This window comes from Sceloporus occidentalis, unplaced genomic scaffold, assembly GCF_023333645.1.
Source record: "Sceloporus occidentalis isolate IW3139 unplaced genomic scaffold, rSceOcc1.0.p SCAF_3, whole genome shotgun sequence".
In the NCBI taxonomy this organism is placed as follows: Eukaryota; Metazoa; Chordata; class Lepidosauria; order Squamata; family Phrynosomatidae; genus Sceloporus; species Sceloporus occidentalis.
The window spans coordinates 11,944,187-11,968,977 of record NW_028316983.1 but is presented as its reverse complement, the minus strand read 5'-3'; the positions used below and the strand labels follow the sequence as shown (position 1 = coordinate 11,968,977).

The window sequence follows — 24,791 nt, the reverse complement described above, 5'->3', positions numbered from 1 at the left end:
ATCACTGTACTTTTAACAGTTGCTTTAAAGTGGTTTTAACTTTTGCTTTGTTTAATATATTTTTGTTGTTTTTGTGATCCTTCAAGTCATGTCTGACTTATGGTGACCCTAATGCAAATCTATCGCTAGGTTTTCTTGGTAAAATTCGTTTGAACTAACACCTTTGTGGCTGCAGTACATTTAACCTGTACTTGTGGCTGCAGTACAAGCATTTAACCGCTGCACCACCAGGGCTCCTCGTAGTAACATATTTATTTGTATTCTACCTTTCTCCCAAAATCGGGACTCAAATTGCAAATTGAGTTTACAGTTTAAAAGAACAATAAAAACCAGCAGCCTTATTGCATGGGAAAACAAGGTGGAAACAGAGGCGAAGACAAGTGGCTTTGACCACATGATGCTGTAAAATGCAACCCGCATATTACCAGGCTAATGGCCAATTTTTTGATGGATGCAACAAGATTATGGCTTAAATTTTAATAATGATCTTGAAGTTTTATTGTAAATGTATGTTGTTGTTGAGTGCCTAATAAAGGTTGACTGACTGACTGACTGACTGACTGACTGACTGACTGACTGACTGGATGCTGTAGCACTTCAGTTGTCTTCCCATGGGAGATGGTCATCAAAAGGATTATTTTTTTTCTAGCCATAAAAATCTGTTCAACAAAAGAGTCGCTTTGATGACCTTCTCCCTTGGGAAGAGAATTTAAGCACTATGACATCATGTGGTAAGGCATGGAGAAAGCCACTACTCTCTGGCTCAATTTTGACTTTGTTTTCTCATGTGAGAAGGCTCATACAAAAAGTGAGCACTAAAAAAGAATTAGAACTATTTACAGCATTAAAACAAATTTAAATCCCCAGTCAAAAGAATAAAATGCAATTAAAAAGGTACAAAACAATTGAAAACAGTTCTGATTGAAACATTACAGCATCCTCCAGCCTGTTCTTTAAAAATATTCTGTTTTAAAAGCCTGTTGACAGAAGGGTATCAAGGAGGGGGCTATTCCAACCTCTCTGGGAAGGGAATTCCAGGGTTGAGGAGCAGCCACTGAGAAGGTACTCTCTTGTGTCCCAGTCAACTATGCTGGCGATGGTGGTGGGACGGAGAGAAGGGCCTCTCCTGATGATCTCAAGGCCCAGGCTGGCTCATATAAAGAGATATGGTCTACCATATAGCCTGGACCTGAGTCATTTAGGACTATGGTTGCATTCTATGGAATCCTGAGATTGGCAATTTGGGGAGGATAATTTAGTATTCTGAGGTAATCTAGTATTTCACAGACTCACTAGATTACAAACCCACTGACTCCATAGAATAGATCCATGGCACTTAAAGTGAAACTATAGTGCTATAAAAATTGTGCAGCGTGAAAGAGCCTCTACCCTCTGTGTCAACTATTCTCATTCCACCTGATGGAAGGGATAGGCCTACAAGAATCTTTGGTTGTCACAGGAATATGGATGCCACCAAAGCAAGCAGTGGAAAATATGAGACGAGGGATGTTTTATACAATTAGAACCCAACTCTGAGGTGAAATGAATTTAGCCATGACAGAATGTAGTCTGTCAGCTTGTCTGTCTATCCATCCACCATTTTCAAATCTAGAAACTTTGGAGGCTCTCATACATGTCATCTCAAAGAGGTCACAAAAAGGACTTAGCTTTCCTGAGCCAGGAGTTCTGCTTTTAGAGCTTGTGACTGATAGGCACTGTCTAGCTCATTACTGTGCAATGAAACTTTATTGTTCCCTTTGTTCTATTGATTTTTATGTCTTATGAGAAGCATATTGAAAAAATATTGAAATGAATATCTGTCAAAGAAGAATAGCAAGAGCAGCAGCCACTTATCTGCATACCTTAAAAAAAGAAAAGAAAAAAGGAGAAGTCTAAGTCCTAGAAGACAATATTGGCATTTGCTGCTGTGTAGTGAGTCAGAGAGCTAAAATCATACTTTATAAAATGTGGAAGATGCCCTTGTGTAAAATGGCACAGAATTATTCAGGAAACATTAGAAGTATGCTTTGTATATTAGAAGGACTGGAAATAAGTTCCTACATGTAAACGTATAACTAGAGCATAGAAGTACCCTTTATTGGATGACAACTCCCAGAATCTTCAGTGCTAGCTGGGAGATTTTGGGATTTGTAGTCTAAAAGGGGCCATTGCTCCCCTATGCTTATATTATTTATTTATTACCAATTTTCTCTCCAACTTTCTTTTGCCTGTTAGAATTGAGTGGAGATTTTGTGTTTATCTACTGCTGTCAAGATGCAAATATTCAAAGTGTGATTCCTCCACCTGAAATCCAGCTCCAGGTTTGAGAGCAGTTTTAACAAAATGCTCTCTGGAAGTCCTACTCCTAAACATTAGGCTTGTGACAAGGCTTACCTTCAAGCTATTGAGAGGTTTGAAGTTTATAAATATGAAATAGCTATGTTCATGTTATTCATTTGTATGAAGAAACAGGGACAAAGCTTGCCACAGACAAGCTCTGCTTAAGCAATTGAAGCTACACCTTGGTCTTTCCTGTAAGCGAGCCTGACAGCAACCCTATTTCGTTAATTAGCTTCCTTCGCAAGGCAGCGGCTGAAGAAACTCCTTGCTAGTAACTTCAAGCCTAACTCATGGATTTTTGAACCTTGCACCCTTATTAGGTAGTGGGCTGTTCTTGCTTTTGTAATTGGCTTATGCTAGGATATAGAGAAGTAGGAAAATGTATAAGAATGTGAAAGATACAAAGCAGGGCGTGGCAGTTTTGGATTCACCTTCTTGGTGAGCTGCCAGCCCTGATCGGTGAAATAAACCTGTGTCTTACTTTGGACCACATCTCGAACTCTGATTCTCCTTTGTTGCTGGGCACTCCAAAAACCTTCCCGGAAGGGAAAAGCTTTGCTCATATTTCCCTTACACTATAGTAACAGTGGATAGCACTCAAAATGCTGGCTGCTACTTCATTAGCAGAACTAGATGGGAGTGCTAAAATTGCCATGGGCAATGGGCACTGGCTGAAATCTTAGGGAATCGGTATGCTTCTCCAAGTGGAAAGAGAAATCTCAGGTGAAGCAATACTGGAGAATATTTTGTTTGTTGTTGTTTGGCCTGTGAGATAGTTTAATGTCTGGGCACCAGTTTCCATTCATTTGCAGTGGGTGCTAGGGCTTTCTGGCTCCATCCAAATCTCTCTCTCTCTCTCTCTCTGCTGAGTTTGCAGTGGTGTCACTTGAGGGAGGGTGCAGGGAGTATGGACCATCGGATGACACTTCAGAGGAGGGGTGACACCTGGTCACACTCCTTCAGGGAGATGTGTGCACACTGGTGCTTCTGCACTGAGCACCAGCCCCTTCTCCACCACCTGGCTTTTGTCCTAAGGAGGAAGCCAGACAGAGGAAGAAGGGGAAGGGTGAACACTCAACTCTCAAGACCCCACCACTGCCCAACTTTCTCCCAAGGAGAAAGCCAGGCAATGAAGAAGGAGGAGGAGGAGTGAGTGCTCCCCTTCCATCTCCTCATACTGCCACTTGCTTGGCTGTCCCTCAGACACACTGGATAAATGGCTAGGTAACTGATAGAGTGAGTGAGGCAGTGGGAGGGAAGAAGAGGCAAGAGAATGTGCTGCCACCTCTTCCCAGCAGCCCTTGCAAAGTCTGGCTGGGTGGCAGCCAGCCAGGAAGTGAGAGACAGGTAAGTGAGGCAGTGGGATGGAGTAGGCCACTACTGCCCTCCTGGTAGCCCCTCCACACCAGGTGACACCAAGGGGAGTGATGCCACTGAAGGTTTGTGCAACATTGATGAATCAACATCTCCCCCCCCCCCCCCCCGGTTAGGAGAAGGAACCAGGGAAAGAGACAGGGCTTATCTAGGTATGCCAGAATACAGCTGACTGTTTTTGTGGGGGATCCATTCCAGACCCCCTGGAAAAATGGAGGCTCACACTTATTCAAGCTTTCTGGAAAATCCAGAGCAAAAGTGAAGTCTTTTAAAAGTGGGACAAGAGGTGGAGACTCTGAATCATGTTTGACCATTGTGAAAATAGCCCAGGCCTGCTTCCAGAACATGGGCATGGACTCACAGACTGAAATAGTGGATCTGCTGGGACCTGCTGCTGAACCAGAACAGGAGGAAGTTCTAGAGCCACACATCTCAGAGACAGACCAGAGTGATCTGCCAGTGAGTCCTGCCCATTCATATACAAAAGACAACTTCCCCATATCTATCTTCACTGAGCGGACACAACAAAGGAAGAGCTTGAGGAGATCTCAGATGATTTATAGGAAGCAGCAACTTACCTATACCTACATTCAATGAGCATAGACAACAAAGAGAGAGCTTAAGTAGGTCTCAGAGGATTTATAGGAAGCAGAAATTAATAAGCAACAGCTGTGTTGAGCTGCTGATCTATAAATTCCCAGCCTACCCTCCAGCAGTTGTCAGAGATTATTTGGCCTGCCTGAAGTTTGTGCTTGAGTTGGACCTTATTGAACTTTGTTAGGGACTTAAAGTTTGTATGTATTAAAGTAAAGTAAGTTCTGAACTGTAAGCTGCTCTGTGACTGTGCTTGCTCCTTAGCTGACAGCTATCAGCTGTGTAGTAATCCACCTTTGGCTAACTGCTCAGGCTGTGTTTGGAACAGGACCTGATTCTGAAGTTTGGGCTTGTATAATGTAAATAGCATGCAATGAGTGTCAGGAAATGACATTGCTGTGGCCACTAGGGGGAGCTGTTGTGCAGATAATTTACAGCTTCAGTGGCAGCTAATGTGTCAGCATTCAATAAGTACATCATCAGAATGTTGATGCAACTGTCAACTGTCAGTTCTCAACTGTCACTGAGGGAGAGAGAGACAGTTGGTGCCTCAGAGAGTGGGCTGTGTCTGTTACTGAAAGACAGTTGGTGCCTCAGAGAGTGGGCTGTGTCTGTTACTGAGTGAGACAGTTAGTGCCTGAGAGTGGGCTGTGTCTGTTACTGAGAGGCAGTGAGATGGTTGTGTGTTACTGTGGCTGCCTCAGAGTTGTGTTATTGTTGGCTGGTGTAAATAGTGTGTATTAGAGACGGATGTCCAATACACTGTGTATATCTATGTTGTAAATACTGCAAAGGAAGATTAAAGCCCTCGTTTAGAGTGAAGACTTGTAAGAGTCGTTATTAGTTGAAGACATCTTCACAGATTCCTTCTTCTTGGCGTCCCGTTGACGTGGTTGAACTCTGCAGGTGGTCGTAGTGGACACTGCACATCATTTCCATAGGTCCCAACAAGGGTTATGGGCACAGCACACGAGCCACAACAATGAGCTGGGGAGAATTCAGGATTTATATGTAATGTAGACAAGCTGCTTGCATGATGCACAGGTAGGGAGTATAGCACAGGAGCAATGTCTTGTGATATAAACCTTGATAGCAGTAGCAACAGAGAGCTTGAACAGAAAAAAGGAAAAGTCCCTGAAAACTCCCATAAACCATGACAACTGGGAAAGGCCTGGAAAAACTTGGCAAATGTCATATGTCCTGTAGATAAGGCTGCACAGGATCCAAGTTCTAGTAGGAATGACTGCAATGGCTGTATCCATGGGGCACACTTTCCTGAAAGGGGTAGTAAAAGTCAGTGTCACATTGCCAGAGTTGAAGCAAGATTGGATACATTATCTTTTGCTTTTCCTTAAGTAATAAAAAAGTCTTGGGCCAGCAAGTGAGTATTCCAAAGCATGCTCCCCTCCTTACCCCCATTTGCAATCCAAAATGGTCTGTTTTTTCTCCCAGGGAGGTTATCGTATCATTCTGCTCAGTGCTTAGGGAAATTATCTTTGAATGACAACTCAGAAAAGTTATTTTTTTCAACTACAGCTCCAATGGCCATGCTGATAGGGGATGCTGGGAGTCATAGTGGAAAATGTCACGATTTCAGCATTCTGATTCTGCTACATGTAGTGATGGCCTTGACTGGACTGGATGGAGTGCAGTTTTGCAGATAGGATAGGATGCAGAGATGGACAACATTAGCATTCCCTTGATTCTGTTTTGCAATATGCCGAACTCTGCCAGATCTGCCCTGCATATTTGCCCATCCTTCTAAACATAGATCTGCAAGGTGCCTCATTCCTTAATACTTTATGCATAACACATCAAGTTATACCAAGTGGTTCTGGCCATAATTAGCTGACTGCTTGTATTCTAATGAACTTGCACGTTCTGCAAATTACAAATACATACGCCAACTCGGAGGAATAAGCGACACGTGGGTCCCTTTAAGCAAAGTTCAAGTATCTCTTAAATTAACCAAATGGAATCCCCAAAGCTGCAGTATTTACACACAGAGACAAGCTGTTACAGCCCCATTTTACAGTCCTGCCTGCTCTTGCACAACATGAATGGGAGGGAGGAGATTGGAGGGTGGGGAGAGATGTTTTTTGTTCTTTAATCGCAGGGTTGCTAACAAGTGTTTGTGAATTTGGGTGTACACATCAGTAATGGATTTTCGGACATCCTGTTTTTCTGGTATCAAATGCAAACTGTATTGATGGAGTGTGTGGGGGGGGGGAGTCCTTGCTTCTAAAGGCCAAGAGAGGGTAGGCCTGCCCCTCTTCAAGTGTGGATAATTACTTTTAAAAGGAATTAGTTATAATTAGAGAACTCATCCCCCTAAAGCTGTTTCCTACTTATTCAGTTAAGTTTTAAAAACAAAAACATAACTCTTTACTCTCCAGTTTTTTCAAAAGTATCATAGAATCACAGGGTTGGAAGAGACCACAAGGGCCATCCAGTCCAACCCCCAGTAAAATAGTGTAATTTTAGTAACTCTTTTAAAAAATCATAGCATGATACAGCATTCCTGCCAGCATTTCACAGATGAAAACCAGGACATGTAGGGCCAAGTAACATCGGAGTACGATCAAGATGGAAAATTTTATTAATGACGAAGAATACACAAGCTAGGAGAGGTTGCAGCAATTTGCTTTTGCTTGAGCCTACTGGGAAGGGTACGATTCCACCTCACCTTCAATTCCCTCCCCTTGCTGAGTCAACTTTTTAAAAAAATAATTTTTATTAAGTTTTAAAACAAAATATAAAAGGTTTTCATATATTCGTATACAGCTTGGTTCAACATCTGCACAAAAAAAATGACATACATTTAATATGGTGGAAAATATGAAGAAAAATAAAAAGAGAGAGAACAACTGGGTAATAGGCAACAAACATTTTGTTTATATTTGTATGTTCTTTAAGAACCTCTTACTCCTGTATCTGTTGATACCAATAAGAAAGAAAAACAAACATTAATAAGAGAGGAATTCTTTTTCTTCTCTCCCTCACCTTTTCTTTCTCCCTTCTCTTCCGTTTTCCTCCCTTTTCCTCTCTTTATTTTTTCCCCTTCACTCTCCCCCCCCCCCCCCGTTTCCTTATAGTTAACTTTTTTCATGTTGAACTCAGTTTGCAACAGTGGAAGTAAGCTGAGCACAAAGGTGGAAAGTGGGAGGAGGAGGGAGAAACTCAAATTTGTAAATCATCTGAAAAAGTGGGATGACAGAGGATTAATTGGGACTGTCCCTTCTATACTGAGATGGAGGGTATGTTACAATATGCTGGTCAGTGGTACAAATCACTCTCCTCCCAAATCTTTTGCTGTCACTGCAGCAACCACAACCAAGCAGAAGACAGCAACACAACCAGCCCTTGAATCAAGTTATTCATCCTCTGTTACTGAGTTATGCCCATTTAGTTGGAAAAGTAACTAAAAGTTAGTTAAATCACCCAAAGAGTAAAGATATCACTGAAGTCACAACTGCAATCCCATGAACTCATGCCTACTTTTTGAGAAAAGGAGTCAATGGTGCTTTACAGAGCACCCAAAAAGGGTGCTCTGCCGGCGCCCGTGTTTGCTGCGCGAGGGAGCCTCAGTGGACAAACCCTGTGGCTCCCCCGCGCAGCAAAAAGAACCCACAAAAGACAAATTATTTAGTGGTCTGTGGCTCTTTCTGTCAGTTCCATGCTCTGCTTCAGATTTCCAGAGCTCACCTGGCATTAGAATCTGCACACTTTATAATGGTGGACAAAAGTCCTTTGCTTTTAAAGCCAATAGGTGGCAGACCTGCCATCTTGTCTGCTGTAAGGCAGAGACAGGCCATTTTCCAAATTGATCTCTCCATCCTTTTGTTTGAAATCCAATTTCTCGATTGATTCTAGGCAGTTTGCTCTTTTGGTTAGTTTCCCCAAACATTGTGTTAATCAAGTGCTAGTAAGCTTTTTGAAGGTTAAGGCTGCTAAATTAGAAGAAGACAATTTGTATGGTCTTTTGGGCTGATCCACAGGATAATAAAAAGAAGCCACTTTGCAAAGGCTGGGACCATTAAATCAAAAGTTGAGGAGATTAGTGGAACACTGCAGTGATTTTGTAAGCAGAGTTAAACCATATCCTCTGACTGTCCCAGTTTGACAGGGTCCATAGTAATTAATCCTCTGTCATCTTATTTTTTTCAGTTTTCTTTAAAATGTTCCAGTTTGGACACTTTCACATGGGAAAATGTCCCTCATACCCGAATGAAGGAAAAAGTGAGCTCAATTTGAAATTTTGTGAAATAACATGGTTAATTAACACATGCAAAGACTTACACCGCGGCCAGTACGAAGTCAATCCAGCTCTAGTTCACAGGAAAGCATCACATCAGTTCCTACCGCGTGCTTTCCAGACTTCGAAATAACAAACTTGCACATGCGCAGAGAGCACAGGGGTGTATCCTGACCTCTGTACACTTTTGGGTGAACCTCAAAGCTTCCTTCCTGTCCATTGTTTCACATTGTTCATTTTGCATTATTTCATCCATTCCCATTTCCCAACATGCAGGTTTCATCCGATCTCAAAACTATCTTTTTCTCTCTTTTCACCTGTATGCTCATATATATACATGCATACACAGAGAGAGAGAGACACAAGGAGAAGAGATGGTTAAGGGGTGTCACATTGAGGATGGAGCAAGCTAGTTTTCTGCTGCTCCAGAGACTAGAACATTGAACAACGGATGCAAGCTCCAGGAAAAGAGATTTCACCTAAACATTAGGAGGAATTTCTTGACAGTAAGAGCTGTTCAACAGTGGAACACACTCCTTTGGAGTGTGGTGGAGTCTTCTTCCTTGGAGGTTTTTAAACAGAGGCTGGATGGCCATCTGTTTGGGATGCTTTGATTATGATTTACTGCATGGCAGAGGGTTGGACTGAATGGCCCTTGTGGTCTCTTCCAACTCTATGATTCTATGAACAGATAGGGTGAAAGAATGCAGCCTTGTCCAATCACTTTGACAATTGGGAACCATTCTGTTTCTCCTGTTTAAATACATTCAGAGAAGATGAAGCCACCCAAGCTGTGATGTGAGATAGGAAGGATCTATGGATTTTGCAGATTCTTAACTTCTTGACTGAGAAGTTAATCAAGACATTTTTTAAAGATTAGATTGTACAAATGATATGGAGCAGGGATAGTTAATTGGTGCCTGTAAGTGGATCTGATACCTGAATCATATCTATGTTGCCTGCAGTGGTTCTGTCTGATTCTAATTCTTGTGGTAAAAATTATTGCACATGGTACAAGAAGTAATGAGTCTCTGCATGTATTTCAGATCTGTTTTACTGTACTGCTCTCTCAAGCACATTCTGGGAAGGCTAACCTTTCGAAAGGATTGTTCCTTCTTTTATCATGTCACTATTTAAAAAAATATTTTTAACAGATTGTATTCCATCCAGGAAAGTTGGCAGTCAGATAAAAAGTGCACTTATAGTGATAACAGGGTGCATTAATTTCTCTGATATCTGCTTCTCATGTGAGAACCAGCATGGTGTAGTGGTTTGAGTGTTGGACTATGTCTGTGGAGACTAGGGTTTGTTTCCCAGCTCTGCCATGAAGCCAACTGGATGACTTAGAACAAGTCACATACTCTCAGATTCAGGGGAAGGCATAAAGCCTTTGAACCAATCTTGCTAAGAAAACCCCATGATAGGTTTGCTTTAGGGTATCTATAAGTTGGAAATGACTTGAAGACGCACAACAACCACAGCTGCTTCTCATACCAAAGCTTGTGCCAGGCAACCTGCCATTAAATGTATCCCATTATGCACTGCAGGAATACGCTTAGTGTGGTATGGTTGAAAATTTAGCTGTTGGCATTGAAATATGGTTGCCAGATCTCAGGCCCTGACCCTGGCTCTGATTCTCCTGTTTTTGTGGTTCATCTCTAGGTAGACGCTGAGGATGGAATTTCTCCACTTTTGTGATTGCATCTCCAGGCAAGTGAAAAGGGTAGTATGCAAAGTAGAACAGTAACAATTTTCAGGGTTTGATAGATTTGTTGCTGAAGCTTGCAAAGGTTTTCTGTGGGTCTATGCTAGCGGCTTCTTTCCCTCCCAGCCAGCAGCAGTGCATCGAGTGGCACAGTGGGATGTGTGTGTAAACAGTCACCTGGTGTTGCTCTGAACTGTCCTGGAAAATAAAGTTTTAAAAATCTGATTTAAGGGTGGGATGCCTTAGATTTGTGAAGACACTCAAATTAGGGCTTTCCTCCTGTGTTTTGTGAACAGGGCACTGTGAGGACAAGAGGAAGCCAGTTCATTTGACATGGCAGCATGGTGTAGTGGTTTGAGCACTGGACTATGACTTTGAAGACCAGGGTCCAAATCCCGACTCGTCTGTGTATACCCACTTGGTGACCTTGGGCAAGTCACACTCTCAGCCTCAAGATGATGGCAATAGCAAACCCTCTCTGAAGAAACTTGCCAAGAAAACTCCATGATAGCACCTTAGGGTCTCCATAAGTTGGAAACAACTTGAAGGCACACAACAAACAAAAAGACATGCCCTTAATTTCCAAACAGGAAAAGATGGTGTCTTTCTCAATATCTGTATACGTGTGTATTTGAATGACAAGCTGCGAGCAAGTATGGTTGGTATTTAATGTATAATACCTAGTGACACCCCCAGAGACTTTCCCTAGATCTCAGGGTTTGGCCCAGTAACCTCAGGAACTGAGATGATTCTGACCTGGCAACCCTACTGTGTGACCTCCAAAGTTTTGCTTGCTGTTGTTAATTGCCACCAACTCAGTTTCAATATGTGATGACCCTAGGAACTGAGAGCCCTCCAAGACAACCTGTTATGAACAGTTCTATTAAGATCTTGCAAACTCAGGGCAATGACTTCCTTTATTGAATCCATCCACCTGTAATGCAGGCTTCTTCTTTTTCACAGAGTGGCAACTGGATTTTTAGTTTGCTAAAATATTCATGACTTGCCCTGTGTCATAGGATCTTGAAGCAGCCTGCAGATAAAAGGAATTTTGAACAATTTAGATTTCAGGTCAGGAGGACTAATATTTAAAAGTCTGAAAAATATATTAAACAATTTAACAAAACATTAAAGAGTTTAACAGCTAAAACGGATTAAAACTGAATAGCAGCAATCTGGTTTTAGTCACACTCATAAATCCAAAGGCTTTGATAAAAGCCTTGTTTTAATCTGACACCAAAGCCAAGCTAGTATTTGGTGCCAGTGGGGCCACCAAGGGGAAAACATTCCGCAGTTGTGGGGCCATAGTGTCAGGGATGATGGGAGTTGTTGCTCTTCACCTCTGGCTCTAACTCACCACCTTGTTATGCAGCAGAGCTGACCAGCTTTGGTCAGTAGTTAATGCTTTTCTTCCAAGCAGCAGAGTTTCAGAGAATAGGCTGAAGACCCTGACAAACTCTCCAAGCCTTCTCACTCTTCTTCCACAGATGTCTCCAAACTTCTCCAGGATTCTGCTGACACTTGTATCTTCACCCAAGACACCAGACAACTCAGTAGTCTTATATAAAAGATCTACTTTATTCTACTATATACAAATGCCCTACAAATCACAATCTCTACAATCTCCAATACACTCCAACCTACTCAACAACTACCCAAACTACCCACAAAATACATTGGCAAACATAGCAATTATTATAGCCATTGTTAATCACCACCCACTAGTCAGTTTCCACCCAGTGGGTGTGTACATCCATTTTGATTGGTTCACATAGTTCAACCCACACTTAAGAATTTCATCATTTCACCTTGTACACTTAATGAATCTCAGGTGTTTCCAATTGTACATTCTATAATTCTGTCCTTGACATTCAAGTCTTCTAAATTACATTAGCTTTTTCACCTGTGTGGCTTCTTAATTGCTATTGCTTAGTCATTGTGACTTTCACATACATGTTTTATTTCTACTACTGTATGTCCCATGTTGCATTTTCCTTAACACATAGTCCTTAGAAAGCCTTCAACAGCAGAGATGGAACTCAACATAGTAGGATGGATAGGTCACTCTGGGCCCATTCCCACTATTGTTTAAATCAGATTGTGTCGAATCATGATCCGGTTTAAACCAGCATGGTTCCCACTTGAGAATCTATTTGGAATTGATTCCTATGGTGTGGGGGGGGGGGGGTCATGGTTTTCCCCATTTAACCCATGCCAAAAAGGATCTGGGTTTTCCCGCTCCATTTTGGGCTGAATCAATTTATTTGACAATAAATCGATTCAGCCCAGTGGGAACTCAGGGCGGATTCAAATCTGCCCTGGCAGCCCCTCTCCGCCCCAACCGCGCCTCCCTCCCTCCCTTCCCTCCCTCATTCCCTCCTTGCTTCCTCTCCTCCTCCTTCCCCCCTGCCTAGGGGCCCTCTCCATCCATTATTTTTGTGCTGGTGGCGGCGGCGGCGGCAGCAGAGGAGGCTGTTGGCTGGGGCTCGTTGGATGTGCCTCCATTCGGCATGCCTTAGTCCATCCTCCAACGACGTCCAGGACGGAGGCATGTCCAAAGACCCCCAGCCATCAGTCTGTTTTGTAGTCGCCACAGCCGCCAGGCTGGTGAGGCCTCCCAGAATCCCAGAATGGCCAAGCTCAGGGAGGCTCCGGCAGCCTGGAGGATAGTGGCGGCGGCAGCAAAGGCTACTGGTGGGGGTCTTTGGATGTGCCTTCATCCTGGACGTTGTTGGAGGACGGACTAAGACTCGTTGGATGGAGGCATGTCCAACGAGCCCCGGACGGCAGTCTTCTCAGCCACCATCGCCGCAAGAAGAATGGACAGAGCCGCCACTGCCACCACTGGGGTGCCCAGGCAGGAGGGAAGGAGGAGGAGAGGAAGGGAGGAAGGAGGAGGAGGAGGAGAGGAGGGGAGGCATGGGAGGAGAGGCTGGGGAAGCCTCTTCTGCCATGTCAAAAAGAAGCCTGTCAAAACAGGCACATTGATTCCTGAAAGGAATCCTGAAACTGGCGCAAACAGTGGGAACAACAGTGTTTGCTGAACCAGTTTCAGGATTCAGTTCAGAAACCGAATCTACACGTAAGTGGGAATGGGCCCTCTGTTTATGGATTTGTTTAATTTGCATCCATTCATATATCTGTTCCATCTCATTCCTGCATTACTCTTTAGATTTAGAAAAAAATAATAAGAAGAGAGAAACATTTGCAGAAAAGGCAGGTATACTGGAGAAGTTTTTCTCCTTCGTTATTTCCAGATCCCCACTGTTATGGTCAGTTCCCACATTTACTGCTTTTAGAAAGGCTGTGAAAACATATCTCTAAAGTGGCTATTACAACTCTTCTGATGTTTATTGATTACTGATTTTAATGGGTTTTTTTGTTTAAATGGTTTTGTAGTGGTGATTTTAATGCTTTTATTGTTCATTTTGTTCTAAATCATGTTGTTTGCCATTCTGGGCACTATCTTGTTTAGCAGAAAGCCAGGAAGTGGGATAGAAATTATGATGCGTGTGTGTGTTAGTGATTCCACTCCTTCCATGAAACCCAACTAGATATACATTTTTATAAGCATTGAGAGACAGTGTACTATAGAGGTTTGAACATTGGACTATGAGTCTAGAGAGGAAGAGTTGAATTCCTGCTCAGCCATGGGAACCCACTGGGTGACACACACTCTCAGTCACAGCCTCCCAAAAACAAACCTTGCCAAAAAACCCTCTGTGATAGGTTCACCTTAGGATCAACATAAGCTGAAAACAACATGAATGCACACAACAACAATAACAACAACAACACATTTTAACCAAAATTATGCATTTGTGTTTGGATTTTGCCTTTTTTGTTTATTTCCCTTCCTTCCTTCCTCCTCCTCCTCCTCCTTCTTCTTCTTTATTTTTTTGCAGCTGAGGGGCATGGTGAAATTTGTAGGCTTGTGAAAAATGAAGGATAAAAGTATTTCAATCTGCATATTACTCTGGGAAATGCAAATTGCTTTAAAATGTGCAGCAAATAAAATCCTCAGTCAGAATCCTCTTGGGGACTTATGTCTTCATAAATGGACTTATATCTGCAGGAATTACAAATGGGCAGTTCTATAACACCTGTATTCAGTGAGGGGTTGCTGTTATATTACTGCATAGGGGAGCCAACAAAATGATCAATGTGCATTGAACCTGATGCATACCAGGGCCAGTGTGCTTCAGGACTGATGCACATTGGTCCTGATGCTTATTTGATATGTGCATTGTGATGCACTGGGAAATCACCTAGGAATGCTGGTGTGATGTTCATCTGGACACTCTTTCTGGTGTCCTGTTCCTCAATTTTCCAATTCACTAACAGGGTTTCTTAGAACCTCTGGTATGTAGGTAAGAATATTTAAAATTATGTAACATAAAAAGTGATAGGGGATTCTGATCCCCACACGTTGCACTGCAATATTATTCACAGGTGACCTTGGAAGTGAAAACAGTGATGGTGGAAAGGGTGGAGTGAATGAATGTATTGTATTATGAATGCATGAATGAATGAATGGGATATGTATCCATGAAATGTTTTTGTATCTTTCATACCATTTTTTTTTAAAAAAACTATTGTTAGTTGGCTCCTATTGTGATAGTTCCCATAGTCACAACTCTAAGGAGAGCACAAAAATGCAGGCAGCTGTTTTGTTCCATGCCCATGAGTGTTTATGTGTGTTTGTGTGCATTATTTGTGTCTTTTGTAAAGCTAATGGGTTCTGTTCATTCAAGACCAAGTGATTACAGTGAAGAAAATTGATAAGAATAGCATCAATTCATTTGAAATGTGGTTCTGGTAGATACCACTGATTGCCAAAAAGATAAATAAATGGGTCCTAGAGCAAGTCAAGGTGGCAGTCTCCCAAGAAGACAAGATGACTAAACTGAGATGGTAGTCTTTTGAATATATCATGGGAAGATATCACTCATTATCATGGGAAGATACCACTCATGGGGGTGGGGTGTTATCAGTACGCTGATGACACCCAAATATATTTCTCCATGTGTCGGGCATCAGCAATGACTACAGATGGCATTTCTACCCTCAGTCAGTGTCTTGAGGAAGTAATAGACTGGATGAGGGAAAACAAGCTCAAGCTGGTTCTAGACAAAAGGGAGGTACTAACAGTAGGGTCCCCTAAACCAGGCATCAGGTTGCAACTTCCAGTCCTGTTCAACTTTGATTGTTTTAACAAAAAATGGGATATAAATGAAAGTTTTATTTTTTTATTATTTGAAAAGTCAATAATACTTGTTAACATGTAAGGCAATATGAAAAGAGATAGATCACATTCCAGATGGATAGACTCAGTCATGGAAGCCACAGCCCTGAGTTTGACCTGAGCAGGGCTGTTGATACCAGCATGAGTTGGAAGTCTCTCATTCATAAGGTCACCATAAATTGAAGTTGCCTTGATGGCAATAAATAACAACAACAGTGAGTCTTGTTCATTGAAAACCAAGTGATCCCCAAATACTTTGGGGATTTAACAAGGATAACCCATATCAAAGTATTGTTGGTGGGAAAGCCCATTCCCTCCAGCTCCAACCACTGTGAGGATTACAGTCAAACTCAGGAAGTAGCAGGAAACACTGGTGAGGGTAGAGATGGCAGATGACTCCATCATTCTTGCTAATAAAATACCAGCATTTTGATCCTGTGAGCCCTGGTTCCACTAACACACTGCTGGTTTAATCTAAGATACCCAGATCTCTGGGTATGGCTTTTTTTTTGTTCCTTGGGAAAAGGAGAAAGATTCTCAGGGCAAGATAAATGTGTATTCTCATTTGGTATGCCTATTATTATTTGAATGGAATACTCTGTGCAACTGTTGCTGATGCTTAAGATATCATTAGCAGGAGTTACATCATATAACATCACCTTTGTAACTTCTCCAGTCCCCTTCCCCATGTGACATTACAGAAGTCATCCCAAGTTCTCAGGTTTTGCAATAGTTTTGATCTGGTAACCTTAGTTCCATCTGGGATAGAAGTGTGATGTATAATTATTTAAAGAAATATATGTGCTGCTAATTATTGTAGAGTTTGCTATCCACCATATATGTATATGTTTGTGTGTGTGTGAATTTTCAGGTTGCTGGATGACTGTGTCTAGAGAATAAGGTGGTCCACAAGAGCACATTAAATTAGCCTTCCATGCTATAGAGAACAACACAAAATCTGTTTACCTAAAACCATAGAAAAATGAAGCATAGTGGTGTTTTGGCATTTAGCACACATTTACATGACTGGAAGGAATGCAAATATTAATATATATGCAAATACAAATAGAGGCACCTTGGTTTTCTTGTCATTCCCTTTATTATATTTCAGGTAGCACGGATAGGAAGGGGAGACTGCAAGGTCACTGAAGGAGACTGCATATTTCTTGCTGTTTGTGCATTACCTGAAAGCTGCAGCTTCATGTGTGGCAATGTCTGAGTCACTTGAGGAAATGAAAAAAGACTCCAGAAGTGAGAGTTTGCAGGAGGTTATAGTGAGCCAGTGTGGTGTGGTGGCTTGGGTGCTGGACTATGACTTTGGAAACCAGGGTCCAATGCTCCACTTGGTCATGGAAACCAATTGTTTGATTTTGGGTGAGTCACACACTCTGAGCCTCAGAAAACACCAAAATGGTTCACCTAAGGGTCGCCATAAGCTGGAAATGGCTTGAAGGCACACAACAACTGCAACAACAGGAGTTTAAAAACTCCTCTCAATTGCATGAACAACAATGGAGGGGTTATTCACACTGTGAAAATAGTCCAGGATGAATTCAGGTTAAATCTCTGTTGTTCACATGCATCCAGCATGCATCTGATTAAGTTTTTTTTGGGGGGGAGGGTAGGCTGCAACCCCCCTTCTTAATCTGAGATAATTGATATTGGGTTTCCCCCCAAGTTTTTTTTTAAAGATCTGTGTTTTTGGTAGTGTGAATAAGCAACGTGAATAGTTCCAAATAGACCAGGATAAAATGCTGCATATCAAAAAAGGGGTTCTGAGTGCATTCACACTGTCAGCTCCATCTTTATTCGAATGCTTGCATGTGAGAACAACCAAACTCGCAGAGGTCTGCATCAATGTGGTTCCATAGTTTGAATAACAAATCTGGAATGTGTAAATGAGATGATTCACATCGTCATCCTAAAAAAAACCAATATTTGAGCCCTAAAGTCCAAAACACACTGCAGAAATAATCCAGTTTGAGACTACTTTAATTGCCCTTGCTCAGTACTAGGAAATCCTGGGAACTGTAGTTTATTGTGGCACCAGAGCTCTCTGATACAGAAGGCTGAAACAGTTCCCAGAATTTCCTAGCACTGAGCTAGGGCAGTTAAAGTAGTCTCAAAGTGGATTATTTCTGCAGCATGTTTTGGACCTAAGCAAGCAATTAAGAACAAAACAAAAGGAAAAAATGAGCGACCTCATTTAACAAAGCTTTTAACAGTGAAACTCCTTTTAAGTCTTTTTATGCCCATCCAATCCTTGTCCTCATTGTTGTCTTACATCTAGCTGGCAGTTTTCTTGTCAGCATAAGCAATGATGAAGGAGGACTGGAGAAATGCAGATTTTCAATCTCAAGCAGGATACAGATGGGAGAAAAGGGGTGGTCTGCAGCCGCCCCTTTTCTTGCTGGGTTGGAGGCAGGGCAGACTCACCAGCAGCTGCAGTGGCTCCAACCCAGTACTTTTCCAGGCCATGGGGAAGCAGCAAAACTTCGCTTCCCCATTGCCTGGAAAGGGGTGTCCATGGGGCTTCATGCTCCATGGACACCCCGACAGGCGCAGCCAGAGGAGAAAGGGGCCACTCGGGAATGAGGTGCCCTCCCAGAAGGAGCTCCATATCAAAGCTCCTTCTTGCACTGCAAATAGGGCGCCCTAAGCGCCATCCAGCAGTGTGAATACGTCAGGCGCGCACCGGTCCATTTGGATGTGGTACACGCGTGATGGCATGTCGTGCGCTGTGTATGGATGGCGCCGTGCCAAGATGGTGCCCTCCATACGTAGTAGAGCTGCAGAGTGTGTGGTTGCTACGTGTTCCCCAGCCCTACTTTTGGCCCCAGCACGGCGCTTTTGCACTGTCTGTGCGGGCCCTCATTTTGCAGCACTATGTCTGTAGTAAGATATGCAGTAAGTTTTGGAAAGAATGAGATTCTGCTCTAGCCAGTCCTACTGCATCTGTGTGTGCCTACATAGAATAGATGAGGTAATCAGCAGCTGCCTCCAGAATCCCTAACTAGGCCTATGTGAACAGGAAAACAGAGAGAAAAGGGAGAAAGACGATAAGCTTACCACATCAGTTACCTCCATCAAGATAAAAAGAAGAAGCATAGAGCTATAAGTTTAGTACGAAATGAAAATTTCACTGATGGAAACACAAAACCCCAAAAAACTGTGTGTGCCTTCAAGTTCTCTCTCAATTTATGGTTACTCCATGAATTTTATAGGATTTTCTTGGAGAAGGAATCCTCCTTATATAGTAATATACCCTACAGGACCTGGTATTCATTCATTAGCAGGCTCCTATCCAAGTACAAACCAGAGCTGACGCTGCTTAGCTTCCAAGATCAGTGAGGATCTGATGCCTTTAGGATATTTAGCCACCCCCCACAAATAATCTCTGAATGCATTTGGGAATAGCTTTCAACTCATCTCTAAAAGGCTCAGTGTTTTTCTTCACTAAGAGTCACACACTCTCAGCTACATAAAATCCCACCACCTTAGGGTTACCATAAGTCAGAAATAACTTGAAGGCACACAACATGTCAGGAGTGAATTCTGACCTCCACAATAACCAAAACAATAACTTGGATTATCAAATTGAACTTACACCAACACCAATTCACCAAGAAGCCAGAAGTTATTTTTTTTTAAAAAAAATCATAAATGCATTTTTTAAAATGTGGATAGCTTTAAAAATATATATACAGTTGAAACATACAGACAAATATAGCACAGTTAATAGGGACAATGTGCACAGAAATGCAAAAATCAATGGAAGTGTGTAAACAGATGTGCACATCATGGAAAATGCATATGAAAAATGTGCATGAGTTTATATGCACCAGTGATGGGGAAGCAAATTCTCACAATTTGACACAAATCAAAGTTGGGAAGAGAATTTGGGCGAAACTGGAAGATTTTCACATCTGTAAATCCATGCCTACTGAAAGGAAAGTTACTTGCAAAGTCAGAGTTCAAGCCTAAATATACCATTGACATTAAGGCACTTAAAAATACAAATAATATTCAATGAGAGGCATGAAACTAGTAATTATAATAATAATTACAGATATAACTATATTGCTATAACTATATATAACAGCAGCAGGTGGAAGAGATTTATTTTTTTTTCTGTTTCATTGGAATCATGATGGAAATCACTCCCCCAGAGCTGTTCTTTACAATGAAGGAAAAGCAGTTGCTCATTGCATTCCAGAACATGTGCATATTAAATACAAAGATGCATTCAGTGCTACATCTATTTTAGCATCAGAAACCATAGTTTGATGGATTTACATTTCCTGTATCCAGGATCTGAACCTGAGTGTGTATTAAAACGAATCCACTGAACACTGAATCCAGCAAAACAAATGGCTGTTTTGCATTGACAGCATAGGTAAGCACAGTTGCTTGATTAATGCTTTTACTGCCAAAGTTGAACTTTACTGCTGTTTATCATCTTTGATTGAGTTTCCAGTTAATAAAAAGCTTACATTGTAACAGAAAGCAGGGTAACCATTGTTCATTTACATGGCACTTTCAATCTGCAATCCACAAAAGACCTGTTAAATTGGTTGCAATTGTTTTTTAAACTCATGTTCTACACATGTAGGATAACAGCAGGGAAACCATAGTGATTCACTATCATCATCCAATGATTCTTTAGATGTAATGCTAAGTTGTGATTTAGGTTTGAGTCCTCCTCTTTTCCTGTTTTTATGAATCACAGCTGTTAGGATCATAGAATTGCAGAATCATAGAGTTGGAAGAGACCTCAAGTGTCATCAAGTCCAATCCTCTGCCATGCCAGAATACACAACCAAAGCACTCCTGGAAGATGGCCATCCAGTGTCTGTTTAAAAACCACAAAAGGAGGAGATTCCACCACCCTTCGAGGTAGCATATTACACCATCGAACGGCTCTTATTGTCAAGACACTCTTCCTAGTGTTGAGGTGGAATCTCTTTTCCTCTAGTTTGAATCCATTGCTCTGGGTACTATTATCTGAAGCTGCAGAAAACAAACATGCTCCATCTTCAATATGATGTCCTTTCAAATATTTAAGCAGGGCTATCTGTCACCTCTTAACTTCTCTTCTAGGCTAAACATACCCAGCTCTCTAAGACATTCCTAGTAGCAAATGGTTTCCAGATCTTTCATCATTTTAGGCATCTTCCTGTGGACATACCCCAGCTTGTCAATGTCCTTTTTGAATTGTGGTGTCCAAACTGGGCAAAGTATTCCACATGAAGCAGAATAGAGTGGTACTAATACTTCCCTTGATTTAGACACTACATACAGTATATGTTTATTGATGCATCCTAGAATCACATTGGCTTTTTTAGCTGCAGCATCTCACTGCTGACTCGTGTTTAACTTATGGTTTACTAGGACATCCTTTCACATGTGCTATTGAGATCAAAAGCTTTCACTTGTTTATTTTTCCCAATTAAACATGACTATTGATTTTTGTGTTCAAATGTGAAACTGAAACTATGGCTAATGGTAACTATGATGAAGGGAAATGAACAGAATTGCAAACTGAGGACTGACGTTGGCTTGTTCCTCTTACATAACAAATAAGTTTAAAATAAAGTGTGTGTGTGTGTTGGGGGGAGGGTGTTCAAATCTCCTTGCAGCCTTGTCAGAAGAAAAGAAAGAGGAGCCCATTCATGACTCATAATCATGGTTTAACAATGGGCAAACCCACTGAACCCATTAAATTTAAAGCCTGGTATCTTCAGTTTTCAGTGATACTATCTGAGGTGGAGGCAACTATACAGTGGGATTCTGGGAGGATTTTTGAAAACAGGTTTCTACAACCAATTCCTTTGGGCATGTTGGAATCCTGCCTTGCTATTGTTGTTCTGTCACTTCTAATGTAGACCATATTATCAGTACGCTGATGACACCCAAATCTATTTCTCCGTATCTCGTTCGTCGGCCTCGAATTCCGATGGCATCTCTTCTCTCAATGAATGTCTTCAGGCGGTAATGGGCTGGATGAGGAAAAACAGATTGAAACTGAATCCAGACAAGACGGAGGTGCTCATGGTAGCGGCCCCGAAACCAAGAATTGGGTTGCAACCTCCAGTCCTGGATGGGGTCACACTCTCCTCCAGTGACTGTGTTCGCAGTCTGGGGGTGCTCCTTGACTCGTCGCTCCTGATGACAAATCAGGTAAATGCGACGGTCAGGAGTGCCTGTTATCAGCTTCGGCTGATACGCCAGCTGCGCCCTTTTCTGGAAGTAAGGGATCTCGAGACGGTTGTGCACGCACTGGTAACCTCACGCCTTGACTTCTGTAATGCACTCTACATGGGGCTACCCCTGTGCTTGACTCGGAAATTACAGCTGGTTCAAAACATGGCAGCCAGGCTTGTGTCAGGTACATCTAGGAGGGACCACATTACTCCGGTTTTGAGGTCCCTCCACTGGCTGCCTATCAGCTTCCGGGCCCAGTACAAGGTGTTGGTTATCACCTTTAAAGCCCTAAATGGCTTGGGTCCAAACTATCTTAGAGACCGCCTCCTCCCGTACAATCCTCCCCGCGCTCTCCGGTCCTCTGGGAGGAACTTACTGCAGCCTCTAAAATCTAGGCTTGCGGCAACCTCCCAGAGGGCGTTCTCTGCTGTCGCCCCCAAACTCTGGAACGACCTGCCGGATGAGATCCGTCAGATAACATCATTAGACAGCTTTAAAAAAGCGGTCAAGACGGATCTCTTCCGGCAGGCCTTTCCAGATTAACCATCCCGGCCCAGGTTCCCTGATTCCCTCATTCCTCCCGTGGCCCCATCTTAGTGATGGTTGAGGATCAACAGAGGGATATCAGGGTTTTTAGTTTTAATTGCTGTTTTTATCCTTGATATTGTATTTTTAATATGTTATACTATTTAATACTGTCTTAAGGGGGGGAGGGATAAAGTGTTTTTAATTGTGATATTTTATATTTTACTGTTGTTAACCGCCCGGATTGGTTTGCCAGAGGGCGGTATACAAATAATATATTATTATTATTATTATTATTATTATTATTAAGGCAATTTCCACAAGGATTTGCTGTTGTTATTTTTATATTCATTTCCATCTCACCTTTTTCCCAGTTTGGGATTCAAAATGGCTAACAAGATAATAAAAACACAAATTAAAAATTCACAAAATCCTAAAGTTAAAAAGACATGAAACAATAAAAAAATAAAACCAGAGTAAAACATACACAGCTAAAGGTGAACACATGTACCAAGGTGGCCAAAGCCATTTCTGTCTCATAATCAGGTCTCAAACTAGACTGAAATGGATCTTGTTCAGGAGAACTTTACCTTTACTTTCCTCTGAGACTGAGAGAGTGTGACTTGCCCAAGGTCATGACTGAGTAGGGATTTGAACTTTTGTCTCCCAGAGTCCAGTACTTACACCATTCTGCCTCATATTGTGTAGGGAAGCATGATGTACAGAGGCATTAATCTTTCCCTTTGCCCACTCAGCCATTCCCCTCACCTTTTGAACAGCAAGAGCCTTGAACAAATATTGTAGCTCTCACCTCTCCAAGGATACAAGAGTGATATGATGATTTCATGGTATGGAATGAATGATATTAATGTACAGGATGGGGAAAAATGTACAGGTGATTGCTGTTCTTGGGGGCAGATATACTAATGCCTAGCTGAGCTCTGCGATCATTTATACTTCTGTTTGCCTAGCCAACCATCTATGTAATTAAATGAATTAAATCAAAGTAGCAAGCATGGTATAGTGGTTTGTGTATTGGACTATGACTCTGGAGACCAGGATTTGATTCCCCACTCGGCCATGAAACCCACTGGATGACCTTGGACAAGTCACAGGCTCTCAGTTTCAGGGTAAGAGAATGGCAAACCACCTGTGAACAAATCCACACACCAACAACAACAACAACAAAGCAAGCATAAGCATATGTAGGAAGTTGCCTAAAAACTGAGTCAGGGCATTGGTTCATTTGGCTGTCTTGCCTTGGAGGCCAGCTACGGGCAAAGTATTAAGCCAAGTCCATTAGAGACAAGACAGTAGCAGACCCAGATGTGTACAGGAGCTTACCAGCCAGTTACAATTTGCAGAATTCAAGCAGTCTTAAGTTAGTAGGGTACAGTAAGAAAGCCAAAGTGTTAGTCCAAAGTGTTAGTCCAAAGGAGCTAGTTGGTGAATTTATGATGCAAGGGCCAAGGTTCTTCAGAAACATGAGCCAGGCACCAAAGAAGAGAGTGTTGCTTCTTCCTGAATGATGAATTGTGAGCAACAACCTCCTGAGAGAGTGATGGATTATTTATGGCCTCATAGCCTCTCACAGCTGTTGCCTGATTAGAGTGTTTCCTATACAAATGCTCTCGGCACCACTAACCCTCCCTTTCTTGTCTATGTCCCATTATGGTAGGTATTATGGGTCCATGTCTGTATACTGTGGCTGCCGGGATGTATGATGTCTGTTTCAAGCAATGGCATGCCCTCCATCCTTCTATTTCCCTTTATGTATCATAGTCTTAATAAGGCATATCTCCCTATCCTCCTGCATCATTGTTTGTTTCAGAGTCTGAACCTGGGTCCTGGGAACAAGGCACAACACTGGCTCAGTACTGATGGTCACTAGCTGTCAAAGGATTCAGATGGAAGCTTTCCCCAGCCCTGTCTAGAGATGCTGGACAGCTGCTATATCAGTGGGTTGATGATTTCTCCCAAACAGGTTCAGCTCCTTTACAGTTAACCATAAAACTTGGAATGGAATCAGTACCCCAGTGATATCAGAGCTACCAGTCATCACTGTTTGCATGCAAAGCATATGCTTTATTACTTAGCTACAGTACTATCCGAAACTATCTGAAGATTTAATGCCCTGAAACCAGAATGTAAAATATTTGATTTTTCACCCTCAAACAAAGAGACAAGGTAATCCCTCTGAAGAAGAATCCAAGGCTACAGAACTCTAGTGGTCTATCCACCCAGAGAAGCAAATTGGCTTTAAGTGGAATACCACAAACTGGAAAGTATATTCAGTTTCCTTTCCTCCTTGACATCTGGGGAAACAATTTGATTTTGGCCTCTGTCGCGGGGACAAAGGCAGGCACAGAAAAAAGTGCTACGTGTTGTGAAGTGAACTGATTAAAGCACAGGAGGATGACACCTGCCTGGTTGAGTTTAGCGTGACAAACTTCACTGGTGAAACCACAGCAAAGGCGGAAGGGACATCACTTGCAAAACAACAGCTTGCTGAGGGCATCTCTGGTGTTCTTCCTTCCTTGCTTTTTCCT

The 24,791-nt window shown here is 42.2% G+C and overlaps 1 long non-coding RNA gene across 3 annotated transcripts in view; it reads left to right on the top strand.

Moving 5' to 3' along the window:
• The first annotated feature begins 3,624 nt into the window (after positions 1-3,624).
• Positions 3,625-24,791, top strand: part of LOC149315559 (uncharacterized) — a 31,831-nt gene continuing 10,664 nt past the window's right edge. Inside the window, exons 1-3 of one of the 3 annotated variants that reach the window (XR_016280671.1) lie at positions 4,903-5,689; positions 8,476-8,547; positions 10,226-10,273. This is a non-coding gene — a long non-coding RNA (uncharacterized LOC149315559). Of the gene's footprint in view, positions 3,688-3,734; positions 3,780-4,902; positions 5,690-8,475; positions 8,548-10,225; positions 10,274-24,791 lie in introns of those variants that run through there. The other 2 variants (XR_016280672.1, XR_016280673.1) reach the window with 2 other exon arrangements.